This window comes from Macrobrachium nipponense, chromosome 1, assembly GCF_015104395.2.
Source record: "Macrobrachium nipponense isolate FS-2020 chromosome 1, ASM1510439v2, whole genome shotgun sequence".
Lineage (NCBI taxonomy): Eukaryota > Metazoa > Arthropoda > Malacostraca > Decapoda > Palaemonidae > Macrobrachium > Macrobrachium nipponense.
In genome coordinates this window covers 98,352,185-98,365,330 of record NC_087200.1, presented here as the reverse complement: position 1 = coordinate 98,365,330, position 13,146 = coordinate 98,352,185, and the positions used below count along the sequence as shown (strand labels likewise).

The window sequence follows — 13,146 nt, the reverse complement described above, 5'->3', positions numbered from 1 at the left end:
ATCAGAATGTTGCCATGCTCTAATTCACTGCAACCTTTTCCCTAAGTAGTTTGAAACTTTATGTCAAAGTCGGTTACTCCATATATACTCCTTATCGTGGCCCCCAAATCTGTGTTTTCTCTGAATCCTTTGATCACTTCATCCAGTAGATTACCACAACTGCATCCGAGACGTAACGAATCCTGGTATCAGACACAACTTTGCACTAAGCATATTTCAATAGTAACTTTGCTGTGGTGGTAAAATTCTTATGGCTCTCTTCCGCAAACATTGCCAAATTTACACGAACCTCCACTCTTTTGCAAGGTAAATATCTGCCTCTCTACATCGTCTATATTTGAAGACTTGAAAGTACTTGCTCCAATGACATATAGTACTAGGGCTCCTTTGCCTTCAGACATCTCTCCAATTGCATTGTCACGCTTTCCTTTCTAAAATATTTAAGGTCAGGTCAGTTGTTTCTGCATATATGCTGTACTGTCCAAGTCAATGTAAATATGTTCATAGGCACCAACGTACATACATACGCTCACACGCAAACACATTATTTTTATGTTTGTGTGTGTGTGTGTGCACGCGTGCACTTGTTTGTAGCATCAGAGACGTTTGCATACATAGAATTTTTGCCCCCATTTTCCTTAGACCACTGGCTAAATGTTTCGTCATGTGTTTAAATAATTTTTTTTTTTTGTCATTTTGCGATGACAGACTTTTTTTTTTTTTTTTTTTTTTTTTCTTTTTTTCAAAACTCTTATTCTAACTTTCACTGTTTAAATTTCAAGAAAGAATTCTAAGTCGTAGCGGATTAGCATATGCCCAAAAATGCCCTTGCTTTAGCAAGATAAGCGAAAGCATTAAATGAGGAATGTCATAAGTGAATAAAAACAAAATGCGAAGGCCGCAAACCAGGAAAATAGTAACACAGATTACACTTAATGGGCCCATTTCTTCTATTGTCAACTGCATCGTAATTGATCATTAATTATTATTATTATTATTATTATTATTATTATTATTATTATTATATGTATATCTAGTATATATTATATATATATATATATATATATATATAGTATATATATATATATATTTATATCTATATATACGTATATACTCATATGTATATTTAATATATATATATAGATAATAATATATATATATATATATAGATATTAATATATTATATATTATAAATATTATTAAATATATAATATAATATATATATCATATGATTACATATATACCTATGTATGTACACACACACACACACTAGGTGACGAATGCAATACGTGAATAAATGTAGATATGACTTTACTATGAAATGATTCCAGACAGCTTGATGAAGTTGATTTTAGCGCTGCCTTTGACTTGGTCAAGTCAACCGAAATGACGGTAGATGGTGATTGCTATGTACGTACGTACTGGATCTCATAAGTGATGAAGCTATCAGCAACCTCAAGAAAGTCAACGGGGATTGTTGCTCTAGAAAAAAAGTATTTCTTAGTTTTTCCAGACCACTGAGCTGATGAGCAGCTCTCCTATGGCTGGCCCGAAGGATTAGATATTTTTACGTGGCTAGGAACCAATTGGTCACCTAGCAAACGGACCTACAGCTTATTGTGGGTTATCCGAGCCACATTAGGTATATCGGGAAATGAATTCCTATCGCCAGGAATAAATTCCTGATTCCGCATTGACCGAGCCGAGAATCGAACTTCGGACCACCGGATTGGTAGCCGAGCGTGAAAACCACCCGTCCAACGAGGAACGAATGTGGTGCTCTAGCAAATATGATAGTGCGATGAGCAGGCGATTCCAGTCTTGGAGCAATGTTTCGTTTCTTCGAAATTCGTTGTGAATTTGCTTCCTGTTTCCACGAGATCTGGAACATATTCGGACTGGTATAGTCAGTCTGGCATTAAGCTTTCCTAGAGCACAACCTTAAGGTATGGATTAAGTGATCTCGCTCTGTGCTCTTTTGTTCTGTAATGCATTCTTCGGTAACACTAATTAATGAGTCTAAAGATTCAGAATATTTGACGGTACTCGGTTGCATCTAGGCATCAAGATTGACGATTCACAGAACTTGAAAACCTATTATCTAATGCTGCCAGAAACAGGTATTATTGGAAAGGCTTCTTATATCCATAGAGATAACAGTATAAATCCCACATGCCCCAGATCTACCTCTTTTTTTTTAATTGCTTATATATGTTTGCCAGTAGATAAAACCTGTTCACACGAAACAAGCACACAGGGGCCGTTGAATTGAAATTCAAGCTTCCAAAGAAGGCTGGTTTCAACCTCCCACCGCAGACCCCATACTGCAGCAGTAACTGATCATGATATGGAGCCAGTGATTTTTCACCGCTCTTGGGGAGACGCGAACCCCCCGCCATCTGAGTGGCTTCAAGACACTCACTGCTATACCAGCGGACCAACTATTTAAGAGTCTAACCATTAAAGCTGAGGGTTTTATGGTTTCTCGACAACGGTGCCTATGACTGAGAGAGACAACTGCAGAAAAAGATCACGTGTGCAGTCAGGCACTGGAAGTACCTGCATTTAAGAACTAGAGCCAGCTGCTCTCTTTGCAGATCCTCAGCATAAACATTCCGTCGCTTTGCTTTGTACTTTGCAGGTCTTTCGTCTGTACTGGCAGTGCTGTCGATCCTGATGCTCTTAGTTTTGACTTACAGTTGTTTTTTGTATGCTTATACTTATCCTTTTGTCCAATTATCTTAATTTATTATTCTCTTCTCTCTGTTTGCATACTGTTTTACATAAGTAATCTATTCTGTGAAAGCTCAGTTTGTAGCTTTCAGTTGCCTTTTGGTTGTTTCACATGAATGTTTACAATTTGCAAATACTATAAACAAGGGAAAAGGTCAAATTATCCCAAATGAAGCTAAACGCAAGGTTCATGAAGCTTAGATAATGATTTTATGGTCAATTAAATACAAACAGTGCCGCTAAGAAGCAACCCATTTAACAAGGAAAAAGGAAAAGAACAAATCCAACTTTGTTGACTGCCGAACCTTCTCCCTTATCAAATCTAAAATATGCTAAAGTGATAAGAAACCATTCTGGGACATTTAATGTATTGTTCATGACGAGGACATTCACATAAGTTTCGAATGAAAACAAAAGACGTATTAGGAAATGTAGATAGTGGAAGACGCCACAACGCAGATAATTTCGCAGCTTTAAGCAATTCCTTGACAATTATCTGGGCCATGAGCCCAGAAAAATTATTATGAATTTTCAGACCAGCTTTGTTAGTGTGTTTTTTTTGTGGACGGGGGTCGTTTGTTATTGTTTACTACGTTGGGTTGTATAAGTCAGCAAGTTGGGGAGTCCTTACGTGTATAGTAACTGATTCATCGATGTTTTTTTAGTCAAGTTTTTTCTCCTGCGAAACAAGATGAACCAGTAAAGTCAACGTTACGTCAGTAACAAGAAGAGTGCGTTACTCCTTTGGCGTTATAAAAGGTACTTTGCTGCGAGCCTTCGGCCCCTAGCTGCAACCCCTTTAGTTCCCTTTACTGTAATATTTCATATTCTCCTTCTTCCATCTTACTTTCCACCCTCTCCCAACAGATTCATAGTTATACCTTTTGCTGTTAATGTCTGTTTCAGTGCTGAATGACCACAGAGGTCCCAGTACTCGGCCTTTGGCCTATATTCTATATTCAATTCAATTCCTATAAGGTTTAGGAATGGCGCTACTGGAAAAAGACTCATTCTGGGATTTCTTGTCATACTGCAGTTTTCTGTCTGGCTAATCTGTGTTTCAGTCCGAACGTCATTCAGTTTGTCGCTATACCTACATTCATAATAATCAACAGAAGTTAATCGTTTTTGTCCAAGCTTTCGCAAGCCTGTAGTCTACACATGAGGCCATGCCGTGCATTATCATGCTTTATACAAGTTAGTAATTGTGTACGGTAAATCTAGATCTGAAACTGGACCTTAGTTAAGAAAATTAAGGTATATTTTTAAGTATACGTCAAAATAGATGTTACATGAAATTCACGGTGTTAACAAATCCCATGTGAAGTAATCCAGCATACTACACTATGTACTTTTCTGCATTTATATAATTATTTGTTTGTTGTCTCACTTGTATTTTGACGATCCCTGCGATTAGGAATAATTTACTTGCTGGATGAGCAGACCCTGGTAGCCCAGTGAGATAAACAAACAGGAATGACTGAATTTTGACAGTTCAAAGAATAATGAGCATCACCGGCACCTCTTTTCCACCTAATGCTTCAGAACGAAGGATCTGAAAATTGAAAGCGATGATACAAATGCGCTTTATGAAAATATGGATGTTGTATCTCAAACGATGCACTGTAGTCCTTCCTAGAAAGATGTTTACCCAAATTCAAGTAGCCTTCAAGAGTGATTGCAGCACCTTGAGACAGATACGCATGCGACTACAAGGTCGGGAAATTGGAATTCTCTCTCTCTCTCTCTCTCTCTCTCTCTCTCTCTCTCTCTCTCTCTCACATATATATATATTATATATACACACACACACATATATATATCTATATATATATAGTTAATTATTAGTTATATAATTATATATATATATATATATATGTATATATATATATAATATATATATATATATATATGTATATATATATGTGTGTGTGTGTGTGTGTGTGTGTGTGTGTGTGTAACTCAACAATGAAAAATGCAACAGGATACGGTCTTGAGTGATTTCGTCAAGGCATTTTATACTAGTTACTCTCCTGTCCACTTATTGCAGCACATGCGTCACATCCACTATAAAATCGTTTAATTGTTTTCAACGGCGTATCTTCTGTATAATATATCTTCAACAGCTTTATTATTTCTCTGTCAGTTTGGTCAGAAGCTCTTTTGAGGTCCTTGTATGCCACAGACAGCGTTGTCCGGTTACTGTCAAACTTTTTTTTTTCTTTTGAACTTTCCAGACAGTCACCTGGGCCTCAAAATCTCTCCATTGTTTAAGCCCACCCTGTCCTTCCCTAAGCAGTCCTTCTGTCATCTGTCTTCCTTTCTCAGTCAAAATCCTGCCATGTACCATCCTTGGTATAACAAGTGTTTTGCTCCTTTAATTCTATTTGTCTCCTGTATCACGTTCACCTTAATATATTGGTGCAGTTATTCCCCTCAAACATTCCTGCAGGACATCTTCCTCATCCAAATGCACCATGCAGAAATTGGTCAGCCACTCAGTCACACAGCATCTCACTTGCATTTCTGTCAGTGCCAATGTCATCCCATTTATTCTTTAACAGTCACATCCGCAAATACTCTCAAACTCGCTTTCCCTGCCTTTCATTTATAGTTTGGGTGACCAGACGTCCAAAATCAGCCATCTCGTATCTCTTTCCCCCCAGAAATCACTACCTTCGGGGGCCGTACTAATGTTCCCATTTACGGAATTTGCCCCACCCCCACCCCCACCCCCACCCCCACCCCCACCCCCACCCCCACCCCCCCTCATTCCATATGCAAACCATAATAAATTGCTAATTATTCAAAGATAAGAATTAAGATATTTTTTCTCGAAACCTCTGAGGCTCTTGCAGCAGCATATTGGTTAATGTAGAATTGTTTTTTTTCCGTTTGTTTTACCATTCATGGCTGACTGTATCATACCCTTTCATTTATTCAAATGCGTATATAATTATATCTATATATCTCATTTTTGGAAAAATATATATCGTGTCAGGACTCACGATGAAAAGATCAAGCTGCTACAATACTCTCTCTCTCTCTCTCTCTCTCTCTCTCTCTCTCTCTCTCTCTCTCTCTCTCTCTCTCTCTCTCTATATATATATATATAAATATATATATATGTAATATATATATTATATCTATATATATATATATATATATATATATATATATATTTGTATATATTAGGGTTATGCTTATGCATCGCATATACGTACTTGTTAATTTATACAGGTGTCCCCCTTTCACATCTCAAATAAATGGTAAAAAATTTTTTTTACATTTTATTTGTCTTTACAGTTTCAGTCAAAACCTTACTATACACCTTACACCTTCATTGGCATGTTCTGTAGTATTAAGCCCACATAATGTCTCCAGCCTCTTCCTTTCCCCATATTCCCAAGGACAAGTGGTACTCTCACCCATTCTTCTGACTCCTTTGTCCACTCTAGACATACACCCTGGTAAACTAACCAATTACACCATTATTACTATAAACAGGCTGCATTCCCTTTCATGTAACTCCATCTCCATTTCTTTTCAACATTTCTAATGGTGCAGAGACCAAGACAGGTATGGCTGCTAAAAAAAAAAAAGTCCTGATCGCACAAGAAAAAGAGGTCAGTCTAAGGTGGTAATTCCTTCAAGTGGCCTTCCGGCCCATAACTTTTTCATTGTTCTTAAATTGCCAGCAGTCATGGCAACAATAATAATAACAGTCTATTTTTCCATTCTCCGAACTTTCTTGTCCCTATCCCATGTTGCACTTTTTTTTTATTCTTTTGATTCGAAACTGTATCTGAACTTTCCTTGTAGCCTCATTAGTCTAATTACATATCTAAAATTGCATACTTGATTAATTTGGTCCCTTCATGTATCTTTGCCCATTATTCATCCACCTTGTTTCATATGCTGGCCTCACCCACCCCTTTTTAGCTACCTAATATACTAATTTTAATAGTATTTAATACCACATTCGCGGCCCATGCTGTCCAATTACTACCAGTATGTAATAATTAGAAGTAGTATGTACCTCCATTCACGCCTCTTCTCCAATTCTTTTGTCACCTTATATTTACCATTCCATCTGCTCTGTAGTAATACATATAGTCAAACTTTACCTTATCATTTCCTTTTTTAAGTTCCTGTGAACTAATGAATATTCCTCGCTTCGTTTGAAACCATTTATTCCAACGGTCATTTCCTCCACAGCAGCTCAGCCTCAACAGATTAACCGTTAACGTCCTTGATTTCCTTTGGAGGTTCAGGTTGTGGATCTAAACTGGATTACTTTTAAACCTTACGTGAGATTTAAGGATAAAGTTACTAGCATGTTCCTGTTCCCTCAGATGTTCAAGAGAGCTATTTGGTTCGTGGTATCTATCATTTCATGTTTGCCCTTTCATTTACACACCCAGCGTTGCTTAATTTCGGAGAAAGGCATCCCAGCGGTATAGCGAATGCTTTACGATCGTCGGCAATATTTAACCTACTCAGCAAGCTACCACTTCTTCCACTTTTAGAGGGAATGGGTCCCGACATTATTTTCAAATGAAACTGCTGCTGTCAATAAACGAGAGATGTAACCAGTGACCTCTGGGATTCGGGGGCGGTGGTCACCCACTAGTCATCTCATGCCCAACCTTTCTTCACTACTCACTTCCATTTGAATCTGTGACTTACCATTCGTGGAGTAATTCGGTGAAAGTAACTAAATCCGTTGCTGTAATTCGAATGTACTTTTTAGTAGGTCGCCTAAAATATAAATATTCAGTCCTTGAATTATGAATATGATTAGCCCGTTTACGAAAAGAATTATAATGAGATGCTTGTAGAAGTCTAAATAAAATCATTAGAAAACTAAGTTGGAAGTGGATGGTAGGCAAAGCTGTCTGTCTATTATGATGGGATCAGTATTTTTATTCAAGAACTCTGTGCATTCTTATGTCATCCCGAAGGGGTTCGTTAGTCTCAATGCATATCCGGGATTCTAATAACCCTTGTGTACTTAAAACTTTTATTTGACCTAATTAGGCGATGATATTGATTGTTTTGACGAACACGGTGTAAAAGTGAATAGGATTCCTCGGGGAATTTTCTTGTGCGTGTGGTTGCATGCGATGACCGTAAGTGGTCATTTAATGCTGAGCTGGTTATGCGACTCCATGAAGGTGGCTTATGCACAGTGGTTACGTCTCTTTCTTGTGAAGTTTGAAACCCTTTAAATATTTTCATTCAATGTTTTCTCCCCTTCACTTGTGTTTTTCCTTCGGGTTAAAGTGCTTCGGCTTCATGAGCAACAGGTACAGAAACTGAATCATACATTTTCTCATCCTGGTCGCAACAGTAAACGTTATCGATGCCGAACTAGCCAACTCTCTCTCTCTCTCTCTCTCTCTCTCTCTCTCTCTCTTTCTCGTCTCTCTCCTTCTCTCTCTCTCTCTCTCTCTCGCTCTCTCTCTCTCTCTCTCTCTCTCTCTCTCTCTATATATATATATATATATTCATACATACTACATAAAAACATCTTTGCGGTGTCTTACGCTCATTACGTTACTCTAATTATATATAGGACCTTACTATTTTAGTACCTACTATGTATATATACATATACATGCATATATATATATATATATAATATATATATATATATATATATATATATATATATATATATATAATATTTACTAAACATATCAGTGGCCTACATATATTTAGAGCAACGCTATGAGTAACCACCGAAGCGTATGACACCGCAGGAAGTTTTTTCTAGGGAGAAAATCGTAAAAAAAGAGATACATTTTTATTGCTTTATAGAATCACGAGCATATTTCGGTACAATTAGCATAAGCACAGGTCTCCGCTTCATCTGGTGTTACTAGACTTAAAATGTGTAATTCGTCCAACTGGTAAACCTCACACTTGACCAGATATGATTGAACTTGACAGGATCCGTTACGCCTCAACAGGAATTCGTTGATAGTTTATGACATCATGTTCTGCTCCGGAAGATATCATGTTCGTATCTATACCCTTGGCATCTTTGAATTAGTCACTCGGTCTGAACCTTTTTTTACTTGTTTGCTCTGGCCCTTCTCCTACCTACGGGCTGCCTGTGGGTCGTCGAGCTCACTTGGATCGGGTCTAGCCTAGGCTCAGTTCGTCAGTTGAAGACGAGACACAGCAGCGTTCAGTATAATTAGTGCCGAGCTTCGAGCTGGAGTCGGGATTCTGCTACGCTCCCACGTGTTGTGAGAGTTGTGTTTTCGCTGTCGCGTGTTTGTTTTGAATAACTGTTACCGAGTGACTATCTCCTGCAAGTGCACCAACCGGATATCAGGTGAATGATATACCGTATTTTGTGTTTGATTGAAAATGTTGTCGTTTTAAACATTTTCGTACATTGATGTGTAATGGCTGCTTTTACTGTCTTTTGGCATTCCATTATTTTACTTCATTCCATCTGGGTCGACACAATTTCAGAGTACAATATACACTACGCAACATCCATATAATCCTTAGGTGACCGGGTATACACAACAGTATTTTGTTTAGGCGCTTGTTATGCAGTCAAGTTGAGGTTATGTTTGAAGTTCAAGACTTACGAAGCCCAGTGAAAGCTCTCTCTCTCTCTCTCTCTCTCTCTCTCTCTCTCTCTCTCTCTCTCTCTCTCTCTCTCTCTCTCGTCTGTGATTTTTTCAATTACTTTAACAGTAATGTATGTATATTATTATGATTAGTATGCTGGTGCCATTTTTGCGGAACTTAAATCAACTGCTGTCATGTATTTGAGAATACATAAGGGAACGACAGCGCCTGGAGGCATATCAGTGGAATGATTGCAAAATCACAATACATCATATCTAAAAATCCAATATCTTTCATATTAGTAGCCTGAAAGTATAGTAAGGATAAGTTACTTACCGTGTCTTACTGTTATTAAGAATTTTTCATTGAGTGTTGACTTCGTGTAGAACCTTGCATAATCGTGCTTTATTGAATTAGCTGAACATGATCATTGAAACAACATGAACATTTTGGTTTTATTGTTTTTCCCTAGTAAGATATTATTAGACTAGGTCTAAAGGCCTCACTTCTGTACAGAAGCCTTATTATTCGTGTTTATTATTGGCATTTGGTGAGCATTTAGTTTATAATTAAAATTATAATTATAATTTATAATTATGTTTATAATTATACTTAACGGGGGGAATGTTTTGAGCTGATAATGTTTGAATGTTATGTTGTTAAAGAAACGATTTCCCGTGTCAATGCTGCTGTCTACATTAATGTTTAGTGAACATGTGATTATTCCATATATTGTCTATGATACTCATGGGGGCACAGTTTTTGTACTTTTTTGAAAAAAAGTGAGGAATATGATCTTCAATCTTGTGCATCCATTGTTTGATTGAATAAATTAGTTAATTGTATAGTGGTCTCAGTACTCGACTCGTGTGGTGTGTTCTGTTGTGTTTTGAGGAACCTTTTCTGTATCTGGCTTCGATGTCATGGGAAGAGTATATGGCGATATATTTAATTTTCAGTTACTACATTGTTCGGGTGTTAACCCAGTATGTATCTACTGCCACCTCCGAGGTGCTACTAGTACTAAACATGGCTGAAGCTCAATTGGACGCCGCGTTTAGTACTAGCCCCTCTGTGATCGAAGTATTATACGGATACCCCCATTTGTATATTGTGTGGTCGACAAATTATATTAATATACGATATCTGTGATCCCCGAGGGGCTAGTATGAAACACGGCGTAGTTTTATTTTATTCAGCTGTATTCTTAAAGATTTGTGGAGAATAACGTGTATGTTCATCGGTCGGTCATCAGCGATATTCAAGGGGCCTAATTTCATATCCTGCTCTGAGCATAGGGGCATTGGTGAACCAAAAATGCCTTACTATTTCAAAACGCATTGTGTGTATATATATATATATATATATATATATATATATATATATATATATATATTATATATATATATATATTGTCCTGTGTCTGCGGTAGCCTGTGAGAAACACTTAAATAAGAAAATGCAAACTAACATGATATATTTTATATGAGGAGGATGCGTTAAGAATGTACTCAATGATGTCCTTTAGACGGGACAGGGACAGTATAGTTATCGTAAGGATTTCCGTTTTGTTCACTCGACTATAAAATAGTGTGGGAGCGTACGCCCATCCGCGTTCCAGAAGCTTTGAGGAGCTTAGTGTGCTTGTTTTACTTGGCTCTGACTTCAAAATTATGTTTAGCATATGTTTTGCCTTGGTGAATGCAGTTTGTGGACATTCATGAAATCAGATTTCATGAATGTTTGTGATACGTAACTGTTGCGTAGATTGAAATATCCTGAATGGATAGCTTCATACTTTGATCGTACGTTTTTAGCTAAATATCAGTATGTTTTCGTTTGCCCAGTGAGGCTATGTATGTATAATTCTCTGTTGAATGGATGAGCGCAACACTTCTATGAAAATGTAAATTTAAACATAAAGGGAGACACTCAAGAGTAAAAGGAGTCCAGTTAAGAAAAACTTCATTTGAATTTTCCTTTACTCTGTAAAAATGGTCCTTGAAGCGTCATGTTCTGCGGAAATATGTCCTGGGATTGATGAGTCACAGACGATATCCCCACTTCTGTGCTCCAAAATGTCACTTGTCTCTAAGTCTCTCCCAGTAATGTTTTTTTTTAATACTAATAAAGAAACCATCTACATTAAAAATATGATAAACATTAAACTGGAACCTTCCGTATGATTTTTTTTGAAACTTCTAAGTGCGTGTACGTCCGTGCGGCAGTGTTTGCAGACTGCATTCTTTGGTTACCAGTTACAGCCGAATAACAAAGTGTTGAGAAAACGTCCTCTGTGGGAGTGTGCAGTCTGAGGTAGAAGGTTTGTGAGTACAAGGAAGGAATCTGCGTAGTTAAATAAGAATCCTATGAATGCCAGCGAGACATTCGTAAAATTTCAGCTGCACGGTGCTGTTAACCTGGGTTTGAATGGCAGGGATTACTATTAAATGTATATAAAGAATATAAAAACTATATCAAGTTTGTAGATTGTATATGATAAGAAAATGTCCACTTCGTAAAGAGTAAAAGAAATTTAATATTTGGAACTGTCAGTAAGAGAGAAGTGTTTTCAGAATCGAAATTTCTAACATCACATCAGATGCGCTGATGTCTAAGTCGTGACACTTGCTTTAAGTTAGTTTTTAAAGATCCTGTTATGATGGTACGATGTCAGATGGCGCTAGTATTTTATTTTTGTGTTTTTATTATTATTATTTGGCTGACGGGATGCAGTTGTTTTAAAAAAACGCGCAAATAAAATGAAAGCTAAAATACGTTTGGACGATAAATAAAAATGATGTAAAATTATTATGGGTACTGTACATTATGCGTATCCCTCAACACCAAATAATTTAACTCTTGGAAAGGTTCGAAACTCAGGAAACTGCAGTTCCACCAAGACATTTCTTCACTGAATTTCGTGTCATAGGAAGATTTAAATAATAAACAGTGAACTCATACATGTAAAAAAAAAATGACGGTACTTTAAGAGAGGATCCTGGCCCTAGAAATGCTGCGTATTGCCCCACAGCTCGAACCGAGGTACTGTCCCTTCCTTCAGTCTGGTTAGTACAGTCAGTGCACCTCACACGAATTACTTTTCTTTGCAGTGTCCCTTCGGCCAATGGCTGCAACCCCTTTCATTCCTTTTGCTGTACCTCCTTTCATATTCTATTTTCTTCTATCTTCCTTTCCAATCTCCTATCAATCGATTCATAGTGCAACTGCGAAGTTTTCTTGTTACGCCTTTCAAACCTTTTTACTGTCAATTTCTATTTCAGCGCTGAAAGGGCCCATAGGTCCCAGAGCTTGGCTTTTGGCCTAAATCCTCTGTACTATTCTATTCATTCTTCCTAATTAGCCTACATACAGGCCTGTAGTGAGCCCAGGTTAGACGACGTCAAGGTCAACGTGGAGTGTATCGTTTCGTACCCAGTCGTTATTCAGAGGAAGAAATATAATGATTCACTTTGCTTATTTATATGTCGATGAGGCCTATTTCTTTTATTTGCTTCCTGAATTTTTCACTAATTATTCACAGCAGCCTGACTCTGTTACTTGTTCAGGACTGTTATAGCCTTTCAGACTCGATTTCCATTTTTCTGTTTCCATTTTTTCTAATCTTCGTTTTATAGGATATGTTCCGATTGACGCTAAGATATTGATGTACTCAGATATAAATGACTTTAAATGTATAAAACGAATTGATATTACTGGAAATACGGCGAGAGCAGATTCAGAACTTTTTATTGATTAAGAATAAAAATAAAAAGAATATTACGCATTATCTCTTGAGTGAAGATAAAAAGCGGGACCA

The 13,146-nt window shown here is 37.2% G+C and overlaps 1 protein-coding gene across 2 annotated transcripts in view; it reads left to right on the top strand.

Moving 5' to 3' along the window:
* The window catches only part of LOC135219503 (metalloproteinase inhibitor 2-like), a 267,035-nt gene that overhangs the window by 13,622 nt on the left and 240,267 nt on the right, over positions 1 to 13,146 (top strand). The window contains exon 1 of one of the 2 annotated variants that reach the window (XM_064256324.1): positions 8,876 to 9,079. The exons of the other annotated variant lie outside the window; for it this stretch is intronic. The gene's annotated coding sequence lies outside the window, so the exon portion shown is untranslated. Of the gene's footprint in view, positions 1 to 8,875; positions 9,080 to 13,146 lie in introns of those variants that run through there. 2 annotated transcript variants of the gene reach the window in all.